General features: G+C 40.1%; 1 protein-coding gene and 1 non-coding gene across 12 annotated transcripts in view; one reads left to right on the forward strand and one right to left on the reverse strand.

Moving 5' to 3' along the window:
• The window catches only part of ARB2A (ARB2 cotranscriptional regulator A), a 466,145-nt gene that overhangs the window by 305,545 nt on the left and 141,827 nt on the right, over positions 1-18,773 (reverse strand). The gene's annotated exons all lie outside the window — the stretch shown is intronic.
• Positions 10,750-10,856, forward strand: LOC127486428 (U6 spliceosomal RNA). The gene has a single exon (XR_007922733.3). It is a non-coding gene; the product is annotated as a U6 spliceosomal RNA (small nuclear RNA).

Raw genomic sequence — 18,773 nt, forward strand, 5'->3', positions numbered from 1 at the left:
ACACCACACTAGCTCCTGCTTATTAACTATTTATTTTTTATTTTTATTTTTTGACAGGCAGAGTTAGACAGTGAGAGAGAGAGAGAGAGAGAGAGAGAAGGATCTTCCTTCCGTTGTTTCACCCCACCAAATGGTCTCTATAGCTGGCATGCTACGACGATCCGAAGCCAGGAGCCAGGTGCCTCCTCCTGGTCACCCATGCGGGTGCAGGGCCCAGGAACTTGGGCCATCCTCCACTGCTCTCCTGGGCCACAGCTGAGCTGGACTGGAAGAGTAGCAAACCAGGTCAGAATCCAGTGCCTCAACCGGGACTAGAACCTGGGGTACCGGCGCCGCAGGCAGAGGATTAGCCTAGTGAGCTGCGGCGCCAGCCCTGCTTATTAACTATTAAAAAAGATAGTTAATCTGGGGCAAAAATGTTTTCAAATCCATGAATAATTTTTTCATGATATGTATTTTCTACAAACGTTTGGAAAACCTCTGATACTTGATACCATCATGCTACAAAGACTTCAGAGCTCCTCTAAGTGTGCCTTCCAGATCTCAACAGGAAGAGACTTGCCTAACTAGACAAAATAACTTTTCTAGCATCCAGAGCAAGTTAGTGAGAAGCACAACTACAAGGCAAGGCTATACTACTACCAGACATAGCTTTAAAAAAAAAAAGGCGAAGGGGGCCAGCACTGTGGCACAGTAGGTCAAGCCCCTGCCTGTGATGCTGTCATCCCATGTCAGAGCACCAGCTGGAGTCCTACCTGCTCTGCTCCCAATCCATCTTCCTTCTAATGTGCCTGGGAAGGCAGCAGAAGATGGCCCATGTACTTGGGTCCCTGCCACCCATGGTGGGGACTGGAATGGAGTTCTGAGTGCTTGATCCAGCCCTGGCCATTGCAGCCACTTGGGGAGAGAACCAGTGGGTTGAAATGTTTTATCTTTCCTACTCTCTCTCTCTCTCTCTATTGCTCTGCCTTTCAAATAAAATAAAACAAAATCTTAAAATAAAAAAAAAAATAGAGGTATCAGAATGCCCTCTTAGAAGAAAAAAGTTCTAAGAGCTGCTTTCCCAAAATCTTTTAACTAATATTAAAAGATATGCAAGTTCAATGAGAGACAGAAAATAAGCATGTTTCTAAACCTAGCAGGAACGTGTACATTCTTTCTTGCAAACAGGTTATTTTCTGAAGGGCTCCTTTACTCCTTTTTATAGTTCACCAACATCCCCAAGCCTCCCTGCTCTCCAATCCAGGGAACAGACCATCCAGACATCTGGTTTATGTCTATTTCCTATGTAAAAAAAGGATCTCAATGACCACTTGACTAGATATATAATGTCTATTCCACATCTTCTTTTTTATTTATTTACTTTTAGATTTAAAAGTATTTATTAGCAAGGACCTCCAGCCAGAGTGGCGTGGAGGGGGACATCAAAGAGAGGAAAACCCCTTTTGAGCCTGCTAATTGGCTGAGATTTTTGTATTAGAACATACACATGGAGTGAAAAGCTGCTGCTATGTTTATGTGCCAGGTATTTGGCTAGTTCTGCATTTCCAATTAATAGCAACACTTTAATAATAGTAACCTCCTCTCTTCATTCTCCAAGCAGTTAATGATCTATTAATATGTATAGTAATACAAAAATAATTCAGCATTGAAAACACCACCATGATAAATCTTTACCAACATCATATTTCTTATTGTAATTAGCAGAACAAATTAAATTAAAAGGAAAGTAAGATTAGTTTCTTAAGGAAGTAAGCTGAATTCTTCTTACATTTTGATTTAAAGGGTGATACACCTGTTAATAACAGAAGTGGAGTGAGGGTTATATGGAAACTCTTTGTATTTCCACCCCATAATTTTTATTTTGTAAATTTAAAACTCTTCTGAAATGTTTCTACAAGTAAAAAAAAAATCAAAATAGAATCTATAAAATCAACGGAAGACCCATGAAGTCCAGTTTAGAACATCTAGCATACCACCATCATTAAAGAGACGAGGATATTACTTACGGCATAAAGAAAATATACCGTCTCTGCGGTGTCAATTTAAAAATTAAATGTAGCAGCCAATGCTTTAGGCGATTACAGCAAGAACACCTTTATAGTATTATAAATGTTGCATGTTTATACATTAAATATTCACCTATTTGATCTCTTTGCTACATCATTATACAACAGGAAAAGACAGATTTTATCCAACTAAACACATGAAATACAAGTATTTCTTCAGTCCCATCATGGGTTCTATACAACCATGTCAACTGCCATTCACAATTCCTTCCACTATAATTTGAAGAGCTCACTGCTTAGTAGCTATTCACTAAAGATGTTCAGAGAAAAGAGAATACAGACGTAATAGCAAGTTAAATCACAGTATAAATTAATCTGTGTGACATGAGGAGATACTATTAATGTTGTGCACACAGCAAGGGGTTTAAATTCATAGCTAAATTAATTCTTCAAGGCATCTGCATGATCCAGCTTACCTAAGTCAGAAACTGGAGTCAAAGGCATTATGCCAAACAAATGGTTTAGGATTAATACGATGGTATATATTTTTCCAAAAAAGCCTGTCTAAAATTGATTCTCAGTCCCCTCAATGTAAGAAGCCCACTCCTCATTACTCCCAGGCTCAATTGATGATACCACCATCTCCCCCATTACACAGTCAGAAACCCAGGTTTTTCCCTATTTCATTTCCACAATCAATCAGCAGGTCCAGTTGCTCCTATCTGTTTTTCATTATTTTTTTTCTCCAGTTCTATATAGGTTCCTTGATTCCTTACTAGTAAAGGATACCATATTGCTCACATCCATTACCTCAACAGCATCTTGACCACTCGCAGATTTGTGCTAGAATTAACTTTGTAAAACACAAATGTGACCATGTTCCCATTTAGAAACCCTTCCATGCAGTTCCATACCCAATATGACAACATACAAATAACTGAAGAGGACACATCCAGTTCTGATGATATTTTTTTTTTTTTTTTTTTTTTTTGACAGGCAGAGTGGACAGTGAGAGAGAGAGACAGAGAGAAAGGTCTTCCTTTGCCGTTGGTTCACCCTCCAATGGCCGCCGCGGCCGGCGCGCTGCGGCCGGCGCACCGCACTGATCCGATGGCAGGAGCCAGGAGCCAGGTGCTTTTCCTGGTCTCCCATGGGGTGCAGGGCCCAAGCACCTGGGCCATCCTCCACTGCACTCCCTGGCCACAGCAGAGGGCTGGCCTGGAAGAGGGGCAACCGGGACAGAATCCGGCGCCCCGACCGGGACTAGAAGCCGGTGTGCCGGCGCCGCTAGGCGGAGGATTAGCCTAGTGAGCCGCGGCGCCGGCCCAGTTCTGATGATATTTGTTTCTCGGTCTGATACTGTCTCTCTCACACACATCCAACTCCCTGTTCATGCTTTATCCAACTCAGCCCTCTGTCTGGGATATTTCTCCCTCCTCCAAATGCCTCCTCACACTTGACAACCTCATGTAAATACTACTCCTGGAGAGGAGTCAAGAGATGCCTTCAGTATACTTATGCAGGGTATCTTATGCTTATAGCTCTTGGTACATTGCACAAATACTAAATTTGCCCATCTCCTTTCACGAAACTACAAAGTCTTGAGGTTGAACACTATCTTTATCCATTACTTGCTCACTGTAAATTTACAACAGTGATGGGTCCTCAAAGTATCTATAGATTAAATGGAGGAATGATGAAGGGGTAGAAATATAGATCTGAGAGAGTCATAAGTTTAGAACAAAGTTTTTGCCATTAATAAGTCTAGGTTAAAAAAAATCTTTGCAGAACCTTACTGTGTTTTTACTTTCTAGGAACACTTTCCTCTGTAGACAATATTAGAAGTCCATCACAGCTTCCATGGCAGTGTAAAAACTAACTGAATCCCATGACCACTGGGTCCATAGAACAGCTGATAATTGGGACCTAGAAAAATCACTGCCAATCCAACCAGATGACCAGGAAAGACCCACCCAGTCATATTATAAAATGAAAGGGGATAAAGTGTTAAGATTCATAGAGGAAAATTGAAAAAAAAAAAAACTAAATAATTACTATCTCCACCTCCATCACTATGAATATTCACTAGGTATTCATCACATGACAACCATTATAATAAGAATTTATATAAATCATATTCCTATTTAAGAATGGGGTACTGAAATCATAAATACTTACCTTTTTTAAAAAAAATATTTTATTTATTTATTTGAGAGGCACAGTTATAGATAGAGAGGGAGAGACAGAGAAAAAGGTCTTCCAAATGCTGGTTCTCTTCCCCATATGGCCACAACAGCCAGAGCTGGGCCGATCCAAAGCTAGCAGCTAGAAACTTCCTCTGGATCTCCCACCAGGTACAGGGGCCCAAGCACTTGAGCCATCCTCCACTGCTTTCCCAGGCTATAAGCATAGAGGTGGATCAGAAGAGGAGCAGCTGGGACAGGAAGTGGCGCTCATATAGAATGCAGGTGCCCCAGATGAAGCCAAGTCCACCATGCTACAGCGCCAGCCCCAAATATTTATCTTTTAACAGACTTAACAAATAGGACAGTGCCTGCCACAAACCATCACGTTTCTTTCTTTTTCATATGAAAATTTATTTATCTCTGCATCCATAAAAAATTTTTAGATTCAGCTTCGAGTACAATGAGAGGTGGTTTTCACACATTTTGCCATCTATAATCCTATGAGCTTTGCATTACTATTATGCTCATTTTACAAAAGAGAAAAATGGAGATTAAGTCCAAAACACTTGACCAAATCATACAACTAGTAAGACCTAAGTTTCTATCCACCAAATTGTAGTGTGAAGCAATGGTGGAAATGTATGGTCCTTGACCTAAATGAACTCACAGGTTAGTGGGAAACAGGTGTACCCTAGAAAATTTGTCAAAATGGGATCACTGTTATAATGCAAGTTGTTATAGATGCAGTGTGGTACATTTCTTCTAACAAAGTAATGTAGTACTTTGCAAAACTAAAGTATCTACGATGCTACAGTATAACATCTTATTCATTATGAATTTTAAGAAGATGATAATTATGAGACTTTCTTCTAAATGTTTCCAGCATTTAGAATATGCAATTCTTAATGTTAGAATTACCTGCAGGCCAGTGCTGTGGCTCAATAGGCTAATCCTCCACCTAGCGGCGCCGGCACACTGGGTTCTAGTCCCGGTTGGGGCGCCGGATTCTGTCCCGGTTGCCCCTCTTCCAGGCCAGCTCTCTGCTGTGGCCCAGGAAGGCAGTGGAGGATGGCCCAAGTGCTTGGGCCCTGCACCCGCATGGGAGACCAGGAGAAGCACCTGGCTCCTGCCTTCGGACCAGCGCGGTGCGCCGCCCGCAGCGCGCCAGCCGTGGCGGCCATTGGAGGGTGAACCAACAGCAAAAAGGAAGACCTTTCTCTCGGTCTCTCTCTCACTATCCACTCTGCCAGTCAAAAAAAAAAAAAAAAAAAAAGAATTACCTGCTATTCAACAATTCCAATGTATATAAGTTGGGGAAAAAAGTCTATGTGGAACAATAATAAACCAAAAGTTCTCAGATTTATTTTTTCAAAGATTTAAAAACAAAGGAATTTACATCACTTCCATTGTTATATAAATAATTGTTTATATTCAATTTTATACATAGTCTCCTTTCTTTTTTTTTTTTTTTTTTTAAACAGGCAGAGTGGACAGTGAGAGAGAGAGAGAGAAAGGTCTTCCTTTGCCGTTGGTTCACCCTCCAATGGCCACCGCAGCTGGCACGCTGCAGCTGGCGCACCGCGCTGATCTGAAGGAAGGAGCCAGGTGCTTCTCCTGGTCTCCCATGGGGTGCAGGGCCCAGGCACTTGGGCCATCCTCCACTGCACTCCCGGGCCATAGCAGAGAGCTGGCCTGGAAGAGGGGCAACCGGGACAGAATCCGGCTCCCCGACCGGGACTAGAACCCGGAGTGCCAGCGCCGCAAGGCAGAGGATTAGCCTATTGAGCCGCCCATAGTCTCCTTTCGCAAGCAATCTTAAATCCCATTGCTCATAGCATTTATATAGATTAAGCATCAAGTTTTTCTTCTAAAAAACTGTAATATATTGTAACAAAATGCTTAAGCAAAATGATTCCATTAAAGAATAAAAATAAAATTTTCAATAAGCATTCTCAAGTAACTAAACCTCTATCTTGTCTGGCTAAGTGAACTGGTCCATTTAATTTAATCACAAAAGGCAAGCGCCTACACTTAGTATTTAATTTCAAGATAAAATTCTAAGGTTTTTTTTTTCCCCCCACCAGAATAAGAAATGGAAGAGCTTTGAGAAGTTATTGGGTCAATATTTTATCTATCTATCTATCTATCTATCTATCTATTTATTTGAAAGACAGATTTACAGCGAGGGATAGGCAGAGAGATAGAGAGAGAGAAGCCTTCCACCCGATGGTTCACTCCCCAAATGGTCACAAAGGCCGGAACTGGACCGATCCAAGGCTAGGAGGCATGAGCTTCTTCTGGGTCTCCCACATGGGTGCAAAGGCCCCAGGAGTTGGGCCATCCTCTGCTGCTTTCCAGGTGCAGTAGAGGGAGTTGGATCAGAAGTGGAGCAGCCAGGACTTGAACTGGTGCCCTTATGGAATGCCAGCAGGCAGGCTGGGGCTTTAACCTATTGCACCACAGTGTTGGCACCCAATATTTTTTATTTTGTATAGTATTGACTATCTTAAATATACTATCTTTTAAAACTGACTCATGTACAGTTAAGCACTTTCTACACAACTCATTTTTTTTTGCTGCAAAACTGCAAATTGCTTTGGATGGTTGATAATGAAAAAGAAACATCACTTATTAATTTTGTTTAAGTTATCCTCAACCTGGGAGATTCCTTGGAGAAGAGCAAGTCTGAATTTCACCATTCCATGCCACAGGCAGAAAGTGAAAGAAACTAAACAAACTCATCCTGGAGACAGAGAGAAAATGCCTACAGCAGTAAGTGACCTATACTATACACTGCTGCATACAGGCTTTGATGCTGTAATTTGTTAACTTCCAGGAAAAATAACAATTACCAGTAGTTCAAGTTTGTTCTGATAGAAGAATGTAATTTTTTTAAGCTTCTGATCACAAACAACACACAGTGTTCAAAAGGGCAGTACATTTTTAAACTATTAGCATGAATCAAAATACTATTCTGTTCCAATCAGAATTCCTATTGAAAGTCTCAATTAGAGGAAGTTACTCTGCAAAAAAGTAGGGACAGATATTTCAGCCTAGCAGTTGAGATGCCAGTGAAGAAGCCCGTGTCCCACATGAGAGAACTTAGGCTCAACAGTTGACTTCAGCTTCTGACTAATGAAGACCCAGGGAGTCAGCCATGAAGACTCAGGTAACTGGGCTCCTTCAGGACGTGGCTCCTGCGTATTGCGGAGTAAACGAGTTTGTATTAAATTTAGCACTCATAATTGGACATGAGTTAGAATTGCTAGCATGTATTGAAATAGGTAATGTATATTGGCATTAATAATTTTAAAATTCCTTTTTTGTTATCATTTAAATAGTTGAATGTAGCCAAGTAATATCAGAAGCAAGTAATATCAGAATCATTATATAGATAGCTAGCGTGCATCTATATAAATGGAGGCTAATAATTATCCTTAAATTCATGCGCATTAACACAATTTTATTTAACATTATTTTATTGATTACATAACACATTTAATCTTAAGGTTGTTGACTTTTATAATGCAAACTATATCTTCATAAATTACCTACTTCTATAATTTACTATCCATATTTCAAATTAAATTTAAGATGATTTCCTACTACTAAAGGCTGATGTTCTTTCCCATTTTAGTTCTTTCCCTCAAATTAAAGAAACTCAAGGGATTATTGAATACTGGAAGTAAATGAGCTTTAGCAATCATGTTCAAGATAAACAAAAATGTAAAAGAGAAAGAACAAAAGAAACCACTACAATGAGATATACAAACCTGATCTATTTTTAACCTTTTGTTAAACCTAGGCTGCTCAAGAACTGTCAACTAATTATTTCATTTTATTGATGACACTTTCTCTTGGGAAGTTACATTAAAAGTTTAACCCTGGAGCAAGTCAAGGCTTTTCCAGTCTTTGAAAGTGTCCAGAGCATTGATTATAACTGCAGGAGGCGGTACCTTCTAACCAATCTCAACCTGCACATTCTCTCATACCCAAAGCAGCTCTGATTCAGCAATACAGACAGCTTCAGCTGATTAAAGAAAGGACCACAGGAAGGGGATCAGCAGTTGCAATGAAATAAAAAGGAGAAAACAGTCAGATCATGGATATGATAGCACAAAGCTCAAGAGAAAAGCAGATTTGAAAAGACATCAGAGTGACTCAAAAAAGAACAACATGACAGAAATTAAACAAGATTTTTATGTTTGCCTTCTATGCATTTAAACTCATCTCAACCTCTATTGAAATTCTGATCATACACAAACCCCAAGGCTTTTGACATACTTTCAAAAATCTACAGCCTCTCTTTCTCTGTCTCCAGAGTCACTTCTTAGGTAGCCAAGAAAAAAAAAAAACAGAAAAATTCATATATACATGCAATTGAGAAGCAGAATGACTAAATTATAACCAAATTATATTATAACCAATATTTTACATGTAAAATTGGTGCCCTAATCATTTTAAAACCCAGTATATAATGAGTATTCAACAAGTTCTTGGAAGACACATACTATGAACAAACTATGCCTGGGGTTAAATTTTTTTTGCACCAAAATAAACTTTCCTTTTAATTCCACTTTTCTCCACCAACTTTGTGAAGTCCCTCCTATTTTCACCTCTTCTTAGAGAAAAGGCCTAGATCTAACTTCAAAGCTACTTGAAATCAGATTTAGATACAGGTAGAAGAATACACGTTAGACACAAGAGGACTTGTAATATTTTCATGATAATTTCAAAATATAAGGGTGCTCTACACCATTAGAACAAACTCTTCACTTGATCCTAGTATATATATCATACATATATTAAATATAGGCTTAATCATAGTTAACTAGTTCACTACTTGAGACAGTCTAAATGCAAAGAGTCATCATAAAAAGCTTATCAGATCTGTCTCAAAATAGGTGAATAAAATCACAGAAGGTAATTAGATTTTCAGAACTGAACACAGCTCTCCCTAGCCCAACCCCTGCCCCCAGCCCCAATCAGTCATGACAGGGTCAGGAGGTAATGATACATCTGCCATGAAGCAAGAAGCAGGCTTGTCTTCTGTCAAGAGTTGAAACTAACAGAATAAGCTGTTGTTAACAACCTCTCTCCAAACACTACAGCTGTCATCTTGTTGTTTTCTTTTGTTAGCAAGGGGGCTGATTTGGCCTCATATACCTTGTCAGCTCAATAATGTGCTAAGCTTTTATCGTTAACTTTGGAATTTTTTATTTCAACCATCTTCTGAAGTCTGTAATATATAATTAACTTATATTTTTCCCCTGGAAGTTTACTTTGAAATCTTGGAATTAGGGTCTGGTATCTTGGTGTAGCGGGTTAAGTCACTGGCTATGACTCTGGCATTCATATGGGCACTGGTTTGAGTCCTGGCTGCTCCACTTCTGATCTAGCTCCCTGCTAATGCAGCTGGGAAAAGCAGTGTAAGATGGCCCAAGTGTTTGGAGCCCTGCCACCAACATGGGCAACCTGGAAGTAGCTCCAGGCTCCTGCCCCCTGCCTCCTGGCTTTGGCCTGGCTCAGCCTTGACAGTTGCAGCCATTTGGGGAGTGAACCAGCCGATGGAAGATCTCTGTCTGTCCCTCTTCCTCTGTGACTCTGCCTTTCAAATAAATAAATATATATGTATATATATATATTTACAGGCAGAGTGGACAGTGAGAAGGAGAGAGACAGAGAGAAAGGTCTTCCTTTTGCCGCTGGTTCACCTTCCAATGGCTGCCGCAGCTGGCGCACTGTGGCCGGCGCTCCGCGCTGATCCGATGGCAGGAGCCAGGTGCTTCTCCTGGTCTCCCATGGGGTGCAGGGCCCAAGCACTTGGGCCATCCTCCACTGCACTCCCAGGCCACAGCAGAGAGCTGGTCTGGAAGAGGGGCAACCGGGACAGAATCCAGCACCCCGACCGGGACTAGAACCCGGTGTGCCGGCGCCGCTAGGTGGAGGATTAGCCTATTGAGCCACGGCGCCGGCCAATAAATAAATATTTAAAAATAAATAAATACAATCTTGAGATTAATGATCTTGGTTTCAGTTTACAATTCAGTAGTCCAATTTTTCAAATAGGAAAACAATTAGCATTCATTAAATAACTTTTTTGAAGTATTGAAATATTATTTTCAGTGGTCTAAACTTAATCATTTAAAGGAAAATACATTAATTATTTTAATTAGTTGCCTGCAGTTTTATATTCAAACATTTATTACCTATTAAATTTTTTTAGAAATTGGTAAGTCAGTAACCACAGTATTACAAAAGATATTTCATGAATATTTCCTTTAAAATATTTTAATTATAAAAATAAAATATTATCAAATATGAATATAAAACCCAGTTACAGTAAAGAATAAAATAACTTTGAAGAAAAAAATTGAAAATGGAATGTAAATGAAGCAATCTCATCGTTTCTTGAAAAAGCTTCCAGGAATGCCAATGCATATGCACACATGTATATACATTCTCGGGTTCTCATCCAATAACTCTTACATATCATTTCATATGAATAAACACGCATGAACACACATAACTTGCTCTTTTAAATAACCATATAGGTGCTTTCTATGGCAGCACATACACTAAAATTGGAATGATACAGAGAAGAGTAGCACAGCCCCTATGCAAGGATGACATGCAAATTCATGAAGTATTCCATATTTTTTTGTATGTGTGTAAAGTTAATTTAAAATAGATCTTAGTAAAAAATAAGAATGAGAATAGGAGAGAGAGGAGGAGAAGGGGTAGAAATACGGGGCGGGGGAGGGTATGAAGGGAAGAATCACTATATTCCTAAAGTTATATTTATGAAATGCATGAAGTTTGTATTTCTTAAATAATAGCTTTTGTTTTTAAAAGTAGTAATGCCAAATGGCAGCCTATGAGAAATTAATATTCATAAAATATAAGCAGAAGATGTAGTATGACAATCAATACATGTTTATTTCATCAGAGACGTCAAAAACACGAAAAGTGCTTGGCACTTTTAAATATACATTTGTTCAAATATAAAAAAAAATAAAATTTTTTATTTAAAAAAATGGAAAAAATAAATATATAGTCTTCCATGAAATGCTCATATCATCATTTTTATTTATTTATTTATTTTTGACAGGCAGAGTGCACAGTGAGAGAGAGACAGAGAGAAAGGTCTTCCTTTGCCGTTTGGTTCACCCTCCAATGGCCGCCGCGGCAGGCGCACTGTGGCCGGCGCACCGTGCTGATCCGAAGCCAGGAGCCAGGTGCTTCTCCTGGTCTCCCCTGCGGGTGCAGGGCCCAAGCACTTGGGCCATCCTCCACTGCACTCCTGGGCCACAGCAGAGAGCTGGCCTGGAAGAGGGGCAACCGGGACAGAATCCGGCGCCCCGACCGCGACTAGAACCCGGTGTGCCGGCACCGCTAGGTGGAGGATTAGCCTAGTGAGCCGCAGCGCCAGCCAAGAACACTATTAAAATGTCCCTGTCACCAGGTTTTTAATGCTTACATTGAAATAGCAAGACCTTGCAGTAATTTGTTTAAAAAATAGAAATTGAAGGCAGAGTTAATATGCTACCAGAAAGTTTACTATACCAGTTACTAAAAAGAAAAAAATTCCTGTTCTAGAGAACCATTTATAATGACACCTGTGCATTCGTGGGAAAAAATACTGATAGTGCAATCATCAGCATTACAAAGGAATCTATCAAAAACGTGGGGGGAAAATTTAAAATGGAATAAGAAAAATGAATCAACAAATTAACAGAAAATTACAACATAGCTTATAAAGGAAACAGATGATTTACAAACTAAAAGCTTCTAACTCAACTTTGAAAGTATTGAATTCATATCAGAATTAAGTAAGTTATGTATTGTTTACTTTAATCTCATTACAATTAGTATAATTTCTAAGAGACAATCCTAAAATATTCTAGTGTGATGAATACTACCACATGAACTCTACAAAACATTTGGTTATGGAGAAATTTAAGGTCCAAATTATAGAGGGACTATTTGTCACTGAAACAGGCGCATAAAAAACATGTACTTACAATGCTATATTGGATTTAGGGGAGAGGTGTCAACAAGATGGCTGAGGAGAGTTACCTTCCACATTTCCTTCTCCATCAAAGAAACAAAACAAAAACAAAAAGCTATTTCAATGATGTGTTAGAAAGAGTGTCAGTGCCAGGGGGAAATGACAGAGACACTGATGTCCAAGGAAGTACATGGCAGCCTTAGAAGGAAGGGAAGTGGGCACAAAGAATCTATCATCCCATTGCTCAAGAGCAACCCTAACCCTGAATCAAGAACTTAGGGAGGGAGAGGTTGAGCAGGAGGCTCCAGGATTCTCTACTCACAGCACAGATACCTGATGTACTTAACACTGGAAAGCCTGCTGCCCTGCAGGCCTAGAGGCCAGTTGGAAGATTGTCCAGCTTACCACTCTACTACGTTATCCTGCAGCAAGAGCCCAGTCTATGCTGTGAACTCCTGCATCCAAGTACCAGCTACAGGATGCCATCTTGAGACCTTCTCACTCTGGGTCCTGTGAAGTCACTAGGCAGTTGCCCATGGCAGCCTGACCATCCCAGGCCTGAGAATGAGGCAGTGTTTCTATCTACCCTCCAATGGCAACAGGAAGCATTTGGGAGGCCTACCCTCAGAAGGGCTTTTATTTTATAGGTCCTCAGGCAAGCTGATTAATCTGTCCACCATCCTGCTACCCTGGAAGCAGCTGGGTGCTCCACCAAACCAACTCTTAGTCCCAGGAAGCAGCCAGGTAGCCCTATCCACCATCCTGCTACCAGAAGCAGTCAAGGGCCCTGCTCAGTCATCTATCCAACCCTAGCCCTGTATGGCAGAAGGCCGTCAAACAAACCTGTCTGGCACACAGAGGCACTGAGAAGTAGGTCATCTAGTCCACTCATTCACACCCATGGAAAGCAGTCAAGTAGCTTTTCTCAACAGGCTCAGCCCACTGAGACCCATGAGAAACAGTTGGGCATCCCAACAATCATCCTAAAGACCCAAGAAGCAGAATAGCCTGAGCTCAGAAGCTCAGTCCCCTGAGGCCCTGAAAAGCAGACAAGAGGTTCCACTCACCCACTTCTGGCCATGGAAGCAGCTAGGCAGACTGCCCGGAGTAGGCTAATCCCAGAGGCCCCATAAAATCATCCATGCATCCCCAGACACTGACAGGTACCCGCTGTGGAACACTGGAAACTGATGGATAGACAATACTGGCATGGAATTACAGCAAAAGTCTGAACTTAAGAGCCTCCAGAGTGGGATAATGGCAAAAACAAGGTAACTCACTAACAGAAGTCAGAAAGACTCAGAAATTGGGGTTTTATTACCTTTGAGAATAGAGGAACTCCTTGGAGCTAGCAACAGTCACTGGGTTTAAGTTTACCTTTACTTCATTCTCCCCCATCTCCAAAAGAAACAAAACAAACAAACAAACAAAAAAAAAAAAAACACAGAAAACTAGATCATAATTATGTATCCTATGCAGCAATCAGCAGACTGAGTTAAAAAAGAGCTCCAATTCCAAAATATGTCAGAACTTTAAAAATTCTACATAAAGCTTAAATAAAAGGCAATTTCACAGGAAATAGAAGAAATATTAGCTAAAAATAAGAGAAAAAAGATAACACAAGTATGTTCAATCCAGTAACTCAAAAGCACATGGTGAGGCCAGCATTGTAGCACAGCAGGGTTAAGACGCAGCCTGTGATGCCAGCATACCGTATGAGCAACATTCAAACTCCTGCCTGCTACACTTCTGATCCAGCCGCCTGCTAATAAGACCGAACGCAGTGAAAAATGTCCAAGTACTTGGACCTCCGCCACCAAAGATGGAGTTCCTGGCCAGGCTTTGGCCCGGCCCAACCCTGGCTGTTATAGCCATTTGGGGAGCGAACCAGTAGGTAGGTAACATCTCTCAATCTTTCCTTGCGTCTCTGTAACTCTGCCTTTCAAATAAATTAATAGATAAATCTTAAAAATAAAACACACACACACACACATACACATACACACACATACACGGCAAGAGTTAAAGAAAATGAGAAAATTAAATTACAACTCACCAAAAAGTTTCTCACAGAATTAAGGATCACTGTATGGAATAAATTTAAAGGGCCATCAAATGCCAAAGAAATCATAAAAGATCCACACCAAAGCATAGAAGACTTCTTAAAAGCAAAATAATTCATTTCTAACATGAGGGAGTAGAGAAACAGCTTCAATAGAGAGGGACAAAAGAATCTGAGACCAGAATTATACTAGGCTTTTCAATGAAAACACTGGGAGCCAGAAGAAAATGAAATAAAACCCTCAAATTTCAGAATAAAAATTATTTTCAACCTAGAATTCTATCCTTATTAAATTATTAAAATAAAATGAACAAGTAGACTAAAGGCATTTTTGAGAAATGCAAGGCTTGTATTTACTCTTTTATAGCTCCAATCAAATGAAGGCATGCACTAAGAAAGCCCAGGCTGTTATATCTGAAAAGCAGGAACCAAAACAAAAAAGGGAATCCAAGGGGTTGAAGATGAGAGACAGGCAAACAGGCTTCAAAAAGGACCTCTCAGATCACTTTAAGTAACAGTCTGATCTCAGAATCAGCCCTTAAGGGCTTCCCAGTCTGGCTGAAAAGCCTGTGAGAGTATTTCAAAAAGGAAAACCAAGACACTGGCAAAAAATGACCTACATGAAGGATCTCTGTGAGTTAGACTCCAGCAGAAAGAAGTGCCCATCAAAGAAGGATGTACTTTTCTCTAACGGGATGAGAGAACTTCCACTTTGCTTATGGCCTTGTCTAAATACTGATGGAGTTTGTGGATTCAAAAGGCTTCCATAGGCAGCTCATGTTAAGCGCCTCAGGTGGTCATACATAAGAGTGTTAATTGTTACATTAACAACAGGAGTCACTGTGCATCAATTCCCCAGGCAGGACCTCTGGCCTCAATGGGTTGTATTATGAGAGTTAACTGTAAAACTAGTTCTCAAATAGTTATTTTGTGTGTGTGAGTGCGTGTGCAAATTGTTGAAATCTTTATTTAGTATAGAGTTGGTCTTCTGTGTACACAGTTAATTGAAAATGAATCTTAATAGAGAATGGGACTGGTAAGGGGAGAGGGAGGAGAAGGAAGGATGGGAGTGCGTGTGGGATGATGGGAAGAATAACTATATTCCTAAAGTTTGCACTTATAAAATTTGTATTCCTAAAAAATTAATTAATTAAAAAAAAAGTAAATGACCTGTCAGGATCGAAGCAGTTTACAGGGTTCCAAAAGAGTTTTGCAAGGCAGAAGATTAAACTGAGCTTTTGTGCTAAATTTGTTCACATAAAAAATTAACAAGAGGCCAGTGGAAATCTGAATCACCTACTACTACCAAAAAAAATTATAAAAATTAAAAGCCAGAAAAATTAGTAATTCCACAAGTATGTTACACCAAAGTAATCAAAGTATCTGCTTAGCTTAGTCATTTTAATATTATAAAAGTAATTATATTACAAAAGCTTGATGATTTAATTCAAAAATTTTGAAGATAGGCAAGAGATTCTAATTTACCATAAAAGAAAGTAACTAAAAACTCAACATGCAACACTATAACTCAAAAACATGGCTACAGAGAATATGGATGACAACACCAAAAAGTATTGGAAGTGACTGCATTTAAGCAACAGGAATAATAAACAAGGAAGGATTAAGAGGGGTAATGCTCATTTTGATATTATGCTTTTTTCTATTACCAGACTTTTAAGATTGTATATATGATCTGGGGTCTTAATATATTTGAATGTAGATTTTTTTCCATTGTCTTACTGAAGATAAAGCACACTTCTTCCACAATATAATTCATGCCTTTAATCTGAAAAACATACCACTAAAACTGCAGATGCTCTTTCTCCCATGTTTTTCTATTGCTTACCTGGAATCTTTGTTCAAATAATATTACATCTTACTATATTCTTCATGAAATTTTTTTTTTTTTGACAGGCAGAGTGGACAGTGAGAGAGAGAGAGACAGAGAGAAAGGTCTTCCTTTTTTCCGTTGGTTCACCCCCCAATGGCCGTTGCAGCTGGTGCACTGTGGCCAGGGCACTGCACCGATCCGAAGCCAGGAGCCAGCTGCTTCTCCTGGTCTCCCATGGGGTGCAGGGCCCAAGCACTTGGGCCATCCTCCACTGCATTCCCGGGACACAGCAGAGAGCTGGACTGGAAGAGGGGCAACCGGGACAGAATCCGGCTCCTCGACCGGGACTGGAACCCAGAGTGCAGGTGCTGCAGGCGGAGGATTAGGCTATTGAGCCACAGCGCTGGCCTCTTCATGAATTTTAATCCACGTTAAATTCTGCACACAGCATTTCTTAACTCTAGATTTCAATCTGCTAATTTTCTCTTCAACTATTTCTGATCGTGGCTAACCTGACTTCTCTTCGTGATGAATCATTTCTTTATATAATGGAGTTTCTGACTGGGAATTCACTTTCAGTAGAGCCTGACTCTAGGTTGTGGGGTATTATCATATGGCTGATTCACCTTTGTCTCAGAAGTTTCATCAGCTCAAAATCCTTTCTATATATACAATTTATATTGCTTGAGATTTTTCACAGCATGTAAGCTATCTAAATTCAAACTGTAAATCCAAAGCCATTTGTAGGTTAGGGTTTTAGGCTTCTGTTTCCCAAAGTAGACTGTTTATTAATGCCACTTGGCACCTCCAACAAACAAAACAAAACAAAACAAAACAAAAACCCTCTTCACATCTGAGCCAGTGAGCTGATATTTTTTTCTCTACTGGCAACTTTTTAATAATGGGTGGCAATTTCCAGGGTCCCAACTATATTCAAAGGTCTTAGCTTTAGCTCTGGCCTCTGAAGTTCAAAGCCTGTGATGAAGCTCCTGTATGGCCTGGGCTTGTGTCTGATCAGCTGTATCCCATGGGATTGCTGCACACACCCGGGGTTGCCACTGCACTGCTGTAGTTTTAAGTTTTCATGTATTCAGGAATTTAGGGCTTCCTTATCTTGTTTTTTTTTTTTTTTAAGATTTATTTTATTTATTTGAAAGCCACAGCTATAAAGAAGGGCACACACACACATATCGAGAGAGAGAGGGAGAGAGTGAGAGAATCTTCTTCCATCCGCTGGTTGTCCATGTGGAAGCCAGAAGCCTGGAACTGCATCTCATCTCCCACATGAGTGGCAGGGTGCATCAGCAGGAGCTGGATTAGAAGGAGAGCAGCTGGGCCTCAAAGTAGCACTCACATGGGATTCTGGCATCAGAGGAGGCAGCTTATCCCACCAGCCCACAATGCTATCCACTTTATATATATTTTGAAAAGCAACTAGGTATTTAATAATGTGTTGCTATGCTTTACCCATTATTTTTATGTGAGTATAGTGGGAGGGTGCATGCTAATTAGCTCAGTCCAATATGTTATAGAACCCAAATTAAAAATCACATTGATAATACATAGAGAGAGAAAAGATTTCTCTGAATAATCCCACAAAGAATTAGGAAAAACATGTTGGTAACCAGACATCTCATGAAATTATTAAAATTAATATATTTTAGGTGATGTTGGGTACAAATGACATTTAGATAGAATTTGGAAAGTATCCTAAATAGGACATACTTTTCCTTTTTACAGGTTCTGTTACAAACACTTTCTAGAATTTCTTAATCCTTGTTTTAATAAATATGGCTGCCATTAAGTTCTACCTAGTCCATGATACCTAGAGTCTGAAAAATATACTCAGTCCTCTGTATCTGTGTGTTATACATTAATAGATTCAACCAGCTGTGAGGAGGAAATATTTTTTAAAAATATTGTACCTGGAGCCGGCTCCGTGGCGTAGTAGGTTAATTATCCGCCTGTGACGCAGGCATCCCATTTGGGCACCGATTCTTGTCCTGGCTGTCCCTCTTCCGATCCAGCTCTCTACTATGGCCTGGGAAAGCAGTGGAGGATGGCCCAGGTCCCTGGGACCCTGCACCCACATGGGAGACCGGGAGGAAGCACCTGGCTCCTGGCTTCAGATCGGCGCAGCTCCGGCCGTGGCGGCCATCTGAGGAGTGAACCAACAGAGGGAGGACCTTTCTCTCTGTCTCTACCTCTCACTGTCTATAACTCCACCTCTCTCTAAATAAATAAAATCTTTTAAAAAAATATTGTACCTGTACTGAACATGTACAAATTTCTTCCTTGTCATTATTCCCTAAAGAATACAGTATAACAATTATTTACATAGCATTCACACTCCATTAGGCATTATAAGTAATACAGAGATGATTTAAAGTATGCAGGTAGATGTGTGTATATTATAGGCAAAAAACATGCAATTTTTTATAATGGTCTTGAGAATCCACAGACTTTATTATGGGAGGCCCTGGAACCAATCCACCATAGATATATGCTGACTGTATAAATAAGCCCTCAACCAATCCGAAGAGGATTGTCTACCCCAGAGGTTCTAGTGTGGTGCCCAGATTACTGGCATAAACAAGATTGAGGCTAATACTAGCAGTGTGAACTCTCAGACCCCAGACAGACACTCATTCGCAGGGCCCTAATGTCCAAATAC

This window comes from Oryctolagus cuniculus, chromosome 14, assembly GCF_051225735.1.
Source record: "Oryctolagus cuniculus isolate XC-2025 breed Fujian yellow rabbit chromosome 14, ASM5122573v1, whole genome shotgun sequence".
Lineage (NCBI taxonomy): Eukaryota > Metazoa > Chordata > Mammalia > Lagomorpha > Leporidae > Oryctolagus > Oryctolagus cuniculus.